Genomic DNA, 11811 nt, shown 5'->3' on the forward strand with positions numbered 1-11811 from the left:
CTCCTCTACAACCCCATCCCCCTGGCTGAAGCCATCATGAACTTAATTTAGATGCCCCAAAGTGATACTTTCCAGGGTATGTAAAGAACTTAAAAAGCTAAGCACCAAAAAAAAAAACCCCAAATAACCGAATCAATAAATGGGCCAAGGACCTGAACAGACACTTCTCAGAAGATGCTATATAATCGGTCAACAAAAATGTTCATCATCTGTAGCAATTAGAGAAATGCAAATCAAAACTACTGTAAGATTTCACCTCACTCCAGTCAGAATGGCAGCTATTATGAAGTCAAACAACAATAAGTGTTGGAGAGGATGTGGGGAAAAAGGCACACTCACACATTGTTGGTGGGACTGCAAATTGGTGCAGCCACTCTGGAAAGCAGTATGGAGAATCCTTGGAAAACCTGGAATGGAACCATCATTTGACCCAGCTATCCCTCTCCTTGGTCTATACCCAAAGGACTTAGAAACAGCACACTGCAGGGACACAGCCACATCCATGTTTATAGCAGCACAATTCACAACAGCTAAACTGTGGAGCCAACCTAGATGCCCTTCAGATGGATAGATAAAGAAACAAAGGTATATATACACAATGGAATATTACTCAGCATTAAAAGACAATAAAATCATGGCAATAGCAGGTAAATGGATGCAATTGGAGGAGATAATGCTAAGTGAAGTTAGCCAATCCCAAAAAAACAAATTCCCAAATGTTTTCTCTGATATAAGGAGGCTGATTCATAGTGGGATAGGGAGGGGGAGCATGGGAGGAATAGATGAACTCTAGATAGGGCAGAGGGGTGGGAGGGAAAGGGAAGGGGCATGGGGTTATTAATGATGCTGGAATGTGATGGTCATTATCATCCAAAGTACAGGTATGAAGACAGGAATTGGTGTGAATATAATATCTATAAATTGTGCTCTATATTTGTGATAAGAATTGTAATGCATTCCGCTGTCGTATGTAAATAATAAAAAAGATACCTAAAACAAAAAAAAAAGTGAGACTTTCCAATCACGTAGCCACCTGGCCTTACTATCATTTCAGTTAACTAGAGTTGAATGAAATGAAAATCCAAGTTCCAAAGTCACGATACCCTGCAGAGCAGAGATTTTAGGACGCGTCCATGACTGTGCCTATCATTGCAGATAAAATTCACTTTGGGCGGTGATGCTTCCAACATGTGTGCTGTCCTTCAGCTTGGGTCCTACTCACAAGCCAGGATGGTCTAACTTCCCGTAGCATTATCTTCTCTAACTCCATCCTAACATGAGCTAACTGAGTCTACTCCTTCCGCTAAGGGAGTGTGGTATTTCTTCTCCATCTTAGGTTTCATTGAGCACTCAATAAACTCTAAGTTAATTAATGGATCAATTAAAACATTTATTTTGTTTGAAACCAGCACGCAGACCCTAAAACAATAAATACACTGGTCATTTTCTTTGAATTTCAGTTGTCTTTAAGATTCTGACTTCTGTTAATAATGGAATGTCTTCATACGTTGAATTTCCTGTTGGCAATGCCTGTTTATATGAACAACATTGACCCCGGTCATACGGTCACACAAGGACAATGATGATGGTGGTTATAAGAATAATGGAAAAAAAATAAGCCGGTCTCCTATCCAATTATGGAGAAAACTGCATTTAGGACAATCTGGTTCTGTACCGAGTCACGTGAGAAGCCCATTATTGAATATAATTAGAACAAACCAACTGTTTTCATTTTTCTATTTTGCCTTCTAACCCTTGAATACATGAATACATAATTTCACCGTTGCCTCCGTGGCTCAGCTTCTATTCTTAGTTTCAGCATTAATATTTCATCATAGGTATCCCAACATGAACAGTATAATTATTTTAAATGGCGACACCGTATTCTGCCCTGTTACCACAGCGTAATTTACTTAGAGATCCCTCCTATTACTCTTTGGACAGTTTGCTTCTTTCCAGCGCTTTGTGTTTTTTAAGGAATAATGCGTGGAGTATTTTCACATATGAATTTTTTATGATCAAGAGGGATTTAATTTGCCCTCTGCCAAATTGCTTAATTATAAAAAATCTACACCATACTGGTAGGGGAGATATTTTACCATATATTTTCCCATACCCACCATGGTGGATCTTGTCCTGTCTTTGCATTATTTTGATTGAGCAGGTACAGAATGTACAGATGGATTTGCAAGTTGAGTTTGCGGTAGGAAATTTTATGTATCAAAACACTTTACGTGTGACCTCTGTTGTTTTGGAAAAGAAGTGAGTTCGAAGGAGCAGAGAGCGCCATTTGTTTTTCTGAATTCTGAATGACATTGCTAAGCTCTTCTCGGCCAAGGTTAACAGCCCCTCGGTGAGTCCCTAGGTGTTCCCATTCAGCAAGATCAGGCATGGAAAAATATTTGGTATTTTAGAGTCACATCTGGTGTGGCCCAGCATCTGAGGGTCCATGGGTGCAGCATGCATTTTAAGTCTCAGCTTTGACAAAAGCAATAGCTTGCTCATCTCTGGCTCCGGAGATGCTTTCTCTTGTGTTGTATTCCCAAACAGGACAAATAGTAGAGGGTGCATGTTCATGTCCTCCCAGGAACATTCCATCATTCCATCTCTCCCTAGTATCAGTCTGTTCCTATGCACACGGGCTTTACTTCCTCCAGATTTCTTTTTTTTTTTTGATTGATTTTTATCATTAAAACAGTTTTTACAGGTGCCTAGTATTTGTTCCTGTTTATGAGGTGCACTGTGATGTTGTGATTCATAGTTGCATTGGGTATCGATCCATTTAGGGTAACTGGCTTACCCCTCACGGTAAACTTTAACCATTCATTCATAGTGAGTGTTTGAGAGTTCCTCTTTCCTGAAAACCCGGACCGCATATATTTCTTTTTTCCTCTTTGATAAGCGCTGTGGTTCCCTAGAGTATGGTGGCATCTCATTAGGGTTTGGATTTCCATTCCCTTAGTGTTCTGATATCTGTTTTATCTCTTGTCTAACAGCCATGGTTAAAGCTCTCGGCAGGAGAGGTTACACTGACCTGCCTGATCATCGCAGTGATATTGCAAAAAGATGGTAGTCGCTGTCACCCTAACTCTTCGCATTGAGTGTTGGACCCTGGGTATTGCCGGAAATGCTTAGGACAAGTAAACACTCTACGAGAATCAATCGATTGATTCCTCCAACAACGCTCTGGTGGTATTTTCTCATTTTTGTCCCCATTTCGAACGTGAGAAAATGGAGTCACAAATGGCAGAGGTCACAGGTCTAAAACCGCCCTGTCCTTTGGCCTCACAGTCTCAGGCTTGTCATTTGCTCCTCTTAACTTTTGGATCATACCCAACGGATCGAGAGGTTTATGATTTTGATATTGCGGGTAGTGAACTGGTGGAATTCTGGAACAGTGACTACAAAATGTACCGAAGGGGTTCCTGAAGCCCTACTGTGTCAGGTCAGCTTTAGGATGTTTTGCCAAATCCTCACAAAAATCTAAGTTTGGGAAGGGCCACTGGATAGGAAAATGGTCTGAGAACCAGTCTGAATGGACTCCAGATCAGTCACAGGAATCCATCTGCCTAGAGGCTCGTGACGGGTGGACCAGGATCTCCTGTGGGACCTCAGCTGGTATTCCCCAGGCTGTGGGGCCACCAGCTTCAGGGTCTCCTTGTGCAATATGCTGCTGATGTCGGGAGCCTGTGCTTTCTCAAATGCTAGACAGCGCTCTTGAAACAGAAGCAGAGTAGATTGAGTCCATCAGAGCAAAGCCAGTTAGTTCCGGTTCAGATTTTTCCACTGCAGTCTTTTGAGTAAATTTCTTGGCTTCCAGCATGGATGAACCTCAGAAACCTTAAGCTACAACAGAGGAACGCATAAGAAAATGGGGTCTATATACACCGTGGAATATTACTCAGCCATGAAGAAGACTGAAATCATAGCATTTACCCATCAATGGGTGGAACTGGAGAATATCAGGCTAAGAGAAATAAGCCAATCCAAGAAAACCAAAAACTGACTGTTCTCTCTGATTGGTGGATGCTGACACACACCAAAGGGAGGGTAAGCAGGAGGAAGAATAGAAGTACTTAGGATTAGACAGAGGGGAATGAAGGGAAGGGAGGAGGGATCAAAGTTGGAAAGATGGTGGAATGAATGAGACGTGTTCACAGCAGCGTGAACACATTGCGTCCAACCACAAGAAAGGGAAGTTCCGCTCCATGTCTGTGGGGTATGTCCAAATGCACCATACTGTCATGTATAACTTAAAAGGGGGAAAAAAATAAAATAAGCTAAGTGAAAGTACCCAGATGCAGGGCATGGTCTCCTGTATATGATTTGTCAAGAAAAGGCCAAAATATAGAGAAAGAAGATGGGCGGTTGTCTCGGACTGGAAATGGGCCTGAGGGGTCTCTTGGGAGAGATGGAACTGTTCTGAAATGGGATCGTGGTCACGCCTCGTCGATTCTGTAAATATACTAAAATTCACGGAACTCTACACTCACAACAGATGCATTTTATACTGTGTAAATTATATTTCAAGAAACACTCAAATAGAGAAGAAGCCTGAGAACATTCCACAGAGCCAGTGAGTGTCCGGGTCTTCTCCTGATAGTTTGGCTGGTCTTCGTCACCTGTGCAGCTGGGTCTGTATCACCCGTGGGGCTCAGGATGAGAGACTCTGTGCCCGGTGACCCCACACTGATCAGTTTTTGCATGAAGACACGCTTTCAGATTGCAGAATGGCACAGCTGGAAGGGATAACGGATACAAGAGAGCTCCCCGCCCCCCCAAACTAGTTCTGGGATGTTTTTTTGACAGCCTAATGAATCTGGGCCTCCCAGAAAATTCTAGAAGAGAGAGGACCCAGGCCCAAACTGAGGCTTCCGCTATAGAGGGTGCCTTACGGTCTTGGTAGGTGCTGGAGGCGTATTCAATGGGAGAGTCCAAGCTTTGGGTTTATATAATAACATGAAGAAGGAGAAGATTCGAGGCCTTCAATCTCACCGTCTCGGAGGTAGGTATTTTATGTGCATCATCTACTTTAGCATTTAGGACAACCCTCCCCACAGAGACATGTGCACCCCGCTTTGCTCATGCAGAACTGAGTTCGGCCGAATCTTACTCAAATTGCTGAATCTCGTCCAAACAGCTGACGCGTCGTGGACCTCGTTTGGCAACGGTTAGTTTGGAATACAGACCTCCCTTGGGGACAGGGAGACTCCATGGTCTACCTTTAAAATGCCTTAAGAAGAGACCCATGCTCCTGAGCTTTAGCAAAGTCGAAATGCAAAAAAAAAAAAAAAAAAAAAAAAAAAAAAAAAAAAAAAAAAAAAAACAAGCCAAGTGTCCACACAGCTGTGGGAAGGTAGGGGTGGTGCCGGTGATGTTTCCAAAAGCCGGGCCGGGCTGATTTTGGCTCTGATCCTTGGGGAGGGATGAATCTCCATCACTGCGTCCTACCCTGCGCTCCATTTAATGAGCTGTGTGAAAATGCTGAGCTGTCCAGGCCTGTGGCCATTGGAGCCGTCAGGCAGAGAGTCAGGGAACAGCTGCTTCATCAAAGGCTCTCGGGAGGGCAGCAAGCCAACCGGAGATGCTGCTGGACCCTGGACAGCGTCTGTCTTGAAAGTGCTCTGAAGCCATCACTCAGGCCCTGGTCCTGAAGAGGCTCATCAGCCGTCAGGAGTTTTATACAAGGTACATGTCCCAGCCTCCAGGATCCGTCGGGAGGTTTTTGGTTTTGCATTCAGTCATCTGAAGACAAGGAAAGGTCAGGCCACCACCTGTGCACAAGAAATGGAAGGGATGGAGCCTCGGCCTGAAATGCTTTCATTCTAACAATGTCTCTCTCGTGCAAAGTCAGAAAAGTCCACAGTGAACTTTCTCTGGTTGGTGAGCGAGCATCCCGTCCGGATCTGAGTCAGTCGGATGCAGGGTGGACCCAATGAGCGAGGGCTTAGAAATTCACCTTGCAGTTCTTTTATCCTGTAGATGCCTATTCCAAAAAACAGCTCCCGAATTAATTTGTTTTTAATAATGAGTAAAAAAAATGCGATTTCCCTCTTCTTCGGGTGTGTGTTCTTATTGCTCTTCATGCAATTAGATATTTTATTTTCAACCACATAAAATCCTGATCGCCACATTAACCAAAGTCCAGCGTCTGTATTTGTCTTTTCTCTCCCCCAAAGAAGTTTGGATCTCGCTTATTTTCCTCTATTTTCTCACAACTTTGGCAACTCTCCGTGACTCCAAAGCCCCCATGGTCGTGGTAATAATTTCTTTTTTTTAATGCCAGATTTTCTCTTTTCCTTTTAGAGAATGCAAAAGCTAATGAATATTCTTCAGCTCATACACAATTAATGTTACCTATGATTGTTATTTCCTTGGCCTTTTAATTTTTTTTTGACCCAGGAAATAAGTCACTCTTAGAACTTTCCCATTTAAAATGGAACACTTTTCAAGTTTGAACTTGGTCTACCACCCAAACTAGATGAACCCTTTAAGAGGAATGGACTAATCCGTCTCCTCTCTCTCTCTCTCTCTCTCTCTCTCGAATGGGGAGACGAGAATCCTCAAAAAAAAAAGTCTGAGCAAATTAAATCCAGCAACATCTAAAAAATAATTAGGAGCCGTGACCAAGTGCGATTAATCCGAGTTATGGAAGGTTGGTTTAACACGGAAAGATCAGTTAGTGAAACCATTACATCCTCAGGCAAAGACAAAAAAAAAAAAAATTTCATGTCCTATCAACAGATGCAGAAAAGCTTCTGAGAGGATCCGACACTTGTTCATGATACCAATCCTCAGTAGGCACAAAGGAGACCCCCTCCCTGGATGAAGAAGGTCTGCAAAATCTCCACGGCACACGTCACACTTAGCAGTGAGAAATCGTAGCTTTCCCGAAAGACCAGGAGCAAAACAAAGAGGTCCCCTCTCCCTATTTCTTTTCAGTGTGATCCTGGAGGACACACAACAAAATTAAAAAAAAAAAAAAAAGGAGAAAAAAAATGCACGTGCATAGACCACGACCATCAGTGGAGGAAATCCAAAATAGTGACCATCAAACCTTCCGAGACCCACAGGCAGCAGTTATAGTAGGGTCCCGGGTTGGTAAATTCACAGGGACCCGGAAGTCAATTTTCTACGTGTTCACAATGACCCAATGGAATTTGAAAAGAAAAATGCAATGCTCTTTTCATTTGTACCCCCCCCCCAAAAAAAAAATGATCTATGTAGGTCTACATCGAACAAAGTACGGAAAAAGATGTGGATGAGAAAAGTACGAACCTCATTCCATGAGTCATAGAGCGACATCTGTGGAAAGGCGTGCCATGTTCATGGACACGAAGGCAGCATGGCCAACATGTCACTGTCCGCACACTCGATCCTAAAGTGGGTGCAGATCCCAATTGGAAGGCCAGAAAGTTATCTTGTGGATATGGGGAGACTGAGTCTGAAGTTTACGGGACCCAGGTCTTCAGTTCTGTATCAAAGGAGGAGAAAAAAAAAAAAAAAACTCAGAGGAGTGTCCCTTAGTCAGCTTCAAGTCAGGAACAGAAGACAGAGCGGCATTTGTCAAAGACTAGACAGAGACCCCTGGAAAGGCTACCGCGCCGTACGATTCCAACGATAGAACATTCTAGAAAAGGCAGAACAGAGGAGATGGTGAGATCAGGGGTTGTGGGGAAGGAGGAAAGAAAGGACCACAGAGGATTTTTAGGACATTGGAAAGCCCTCTGCTTGATACTGTCATGGCGGATGCACGTCATTATACCTTTGTCAAACCCATGGAACCCACATCACCCAGAGTGAATTCTGGTGTTCGTCACGGACGCTGGACTCCAGGTCCGGATGGAGCATCAGTGCGGGTTCTTCATTTGTAACAAACGTACCACCCTGGTCAGGGATGTACTCGGGAAGGCCATGTATGTGGTCAAGGTGGCCTTAGGGAATCTCAGGACCTTTTTTGTCCATTTTGTGGTGCCCCTGAAACTTGGGACTATACATTGGTGTGACCAATCCAGAAAGCAGTATGGCGATTCCTTAGAAAACTGGAAACGGGACCACCCTTTAAACCAGCTATCCCTCTCCTTGGTCTATACCCAAAGGACTTAAAATCAGCATCCTACAGGGACACAGCCACATCCATGCTTACAGCAGCTCAATTTGCAACAACTAAACTGTGGAACCAACCTCGGTGTCCTTCAATGGATGAATGGATAAAGAAAATGTGGTACAGATACACGCAAGGGAATATTACTCAGCTTTAAACAAGAATGGAATGATGGTATTTGCAGGTAAATGGATGGAGTTGGAAAATATCATGCTACGTGAAATAAGCCAATCCCAAAAAACAAGGGCCAAATGTTTTCTCTGATAAGCGGATGCTGATCCATAATGGGGAGGTAGAGAAGAATGAAGGAACTTTGAATTGTACAGAGGGGAGGGGTGGAGCTGTGAGGATGAGGAAAAATTTAAAAATGAATTTTAAAAAATTTTAAATGAGTTTGGTTAGAGTGTGTTAACAGCTGCTCATTCTAGGTAAAGCTCCATGTATGCTCGCACACAAGATTTTCACTTACGTCATGTGCTTGTAGAAAGTCATGAAGGAAAGAGCAGCGTGTTTACAACTTCCTATGTAACAGGCACCTCGTCACTTATTCTGCACAATCTGTCCCCTAATGGTTTTGCTATTTGGGTTGGGATCCAAGTTTTCTTGAGGTCTAACGGATAGTGATATAATAGGGAAATTAAATTTTGACCAATCTGCTGTCAGTTACCTGATATCTGATGGCGGTAACTCTCAACAGTACTGCCTCTAAATCCTTATGCTATCAAAGAATGTACTTGAAGTATCTGCTGTAAGAATACCTATCTTAAGGTAAAAGTTTAACAAAAACCTTTCACTTGTGAAAACAAACTTCACTTTCAATCCCTCCAGTTCTGTTCACCTTCTAACCTAATAAGACAGTGTGTTAGCTTTCCATTGCTGTAACAAAATACCTGAGATAATTAAATTAAGAAGAAAAAAAAAAGTTTTGTTTCAGTTTTTTATTTTAGAGGTTCCAGTCCATCAGGTGGACCTATTATTGTTTTTAAGCCCCTGATGGAGGTGACAGGTGGCTATGGCAGGGAGCATGGTTGAAAGGAACGGCTTATCTCATGCACAGGAAGCGAAAAGGAAGAGGAAGGGGCAGTCCCACAGTCCCTTTTGGGAACACACAATGGATGGGGTGCTGAGGGAAGAAATAGTTGACCACATAGCAGTGCAAAAGCAACGAAGGAAAGAGCCAGGGGGCCCCCCTATACCTCTCAAAGGGCATGACTCCAGTGACCAAAGTCGGCACCACCTCCTAAGGGTCCTGCCGCACACTCTGGTACCACCCCGGGGATCAGGCATTTAACACACAAACCTCAGAGAACACCGGAGCAGACGGTGAGGCTGATCCTGTTGCTAGCAGCATCGCTTTGGAAAAAAAGAAAAAAAATGGCTTGTGGTGAGTGGATCCTATCTGCCTGGAGAGAGACTCAGTGGCCGGGAAATGCTGGACTGGGTCGCTCTGCCTTGGGCTTCCTGGGGCTGCAGTGACTCCCAGAATCGCATGTCCCTCGTGGGCACCTGGGAAGCTGTGGCTGTGGAGTTGTTATAGGAGATGTTGGCTCCTGTGGGACATGAAGCTTTTAAGCCACTTCTTGTCCGTTTGACCTTGAACTGTCCCCAAGGGAGCCGATGGCTTTCCCGGAAAGTCCTGCAGACGCCTTCAAAGCCATCCCCAGAGGGGAACTGCTGCTGTGTTCCCAAACTACATTTTCCTGTGTTCCTTGATGTCAGAGGTTGCGTCGGAGAGTCTCTGGAGGGTGACGTTTAGTGGAATCATGCAGCATCTCCCCAGAACCTGACAGTCCAGCTAGTGAGACTTTGGGATTTTGGATAAGGTACTAGGGCAACAAAGCAATTGTGCACCTGCTGATTTCTTCATGACCTCGAACGCCCTGAACAGGAATCTAATGCCATTTTGGGGGGACAATTAAAATATTTATTGCTGGGCATTGGGGGCGCACGCCTATAATCCCAGCGGCTCCGGAGGCTGAGGCAGGAGGATCACAAGTTCAAAGCCAGCCTCAGCAACTTAGCGAGGTGCTAAGCAACTCAGTGAGACCCTGTCTCTAAAGAAAATAGAAAACAGGGCTGGGGATGGGGCTCAGTCAGTGGTCAAGTGCCCCTGCGTTCAACCCCTGGTACTAAATATATATATTTATAAATAAATATGTACTTATTAATAAATATGTATATTTATAAATAAATATATATATATATATATATATTTCAAAGTGGTTTTCATGAAACTCGTAGATGGTGCAAAATAACATTTTGAATTTAGTTTTTTTTTAATTTCTTCATGTCAATCAGATAAAATTTGCAGTCTGGTTCAAACGATGGATTTATATATAATCATGGATATATATATATATATATATATATATATATATATATTTAGATCTATAGTTTTTCTCTCCCAAGTTAAAGTTGGACACATTTTTTAAAATTTATAGATCACCAAAAGTCCAACTTGAAAGGGAATGTTTATATCTGTCAATATCCATTTTTTAAAGTTTTTTTAGTTGAAGGTGGACACAATGCTCTTATTTTTACTTATTTGTTTTTATGTGGTGCTGAGGTTCGGACCCAGTGCCTCATCCACTAGGCAAGCGCTCTACCCACTGAGCCGCAGCCCCTGCCCTGTCAAAATTCTTTTTTTTTTTCTGAATACCAGTTTGAATATATTTTCCCCATGCATCTGAGTTACCTTCCCAAGCAACACAATCCTTTCAATAGAACTGTGCAGGAGTGGATCAGCCCTGATGTGGAACTGGGGAAAACTGGGCAGGTTGACCATTTTTCTGAATGGGGGGAATAATGTGACCATTTGGAACTATACTTAAAATTTTCTTCAAAGTGGTTTTCATGAAACTCCAAGATGGTACAAAATAACATTTTGAAGTTGTTTGTTTTTTTTAAATTCAAATTAACTTATGAGACCATTTCTTCATGTCAATCAGATAAAATTTGCAGTCTGGTTCAAACGACGGATTTCAAAATACCTGCTGCCTTCTTCCGGATGGTATTTCTCTAGCAGCATTTGAAGCGTCCCTAGGAAGACACAGAGGATCCTTGTTAGGGTCTGTAAACAAGTCAGGATGGCGCCTGGCATTTTGCCACAGGGAGTGGTTTGTGAAGTAAGGCCAGCGAGCCATTAAGTGTGGAGATTTCTTATGGGTTGACTGATGTATCTAGTTTATGTTAATTAGATAAGCTGTGTGGGATGTATACATACCCCTCCTGTCCTACAATAAACGGCTCCCACTCCTGCTGTATCAATCTACACAAGTTGCTCGTCACCCCCCCCCCCATTATTTTGCTGCAGCCGGACTGCGGCAGATGGTTTATAAAAACACTTCTCTATGGGATTTTGGGGGTTCTGCCACTGTGGTTTGATAATGGCGAGCAGGTTAGTGGTGAAATTTCCAACGTGAGAATAATTCCAGTTTGCAGAAGCAGCTCGCATCGGAGCTGCACGCCTTTCTCTGCTTAGTAGATTATGCAGTGTGCTCTGAGGTTAATGGTTTAAACTCTTTTTAAAATTCTTTTTATATGTTCATGACAGTAGACTGTATTGTGATATATTATACATACATGGAGTATCACTTATTCTAATCAGGATCCCATTCTTGTGGTTGTCCATGATGTGGAGCTACACTGGTTGTGTCTTCACGTATGAACATGGGAAAGTTCTGTCTGATTCATTCCACTGTCTTTCC

Source organism: Spermophilus citellus, assembly GCF_964194105.1.
Source record: "Spermophilus citellus genome assembly, chromosome: 19".
Classification (NCBI taxonomy): Eukaryota; Metazoa; Chordata; class Mammalia; order Rodentia; family Sciuridae; genus Spermophilus; species Spermophilus citellus.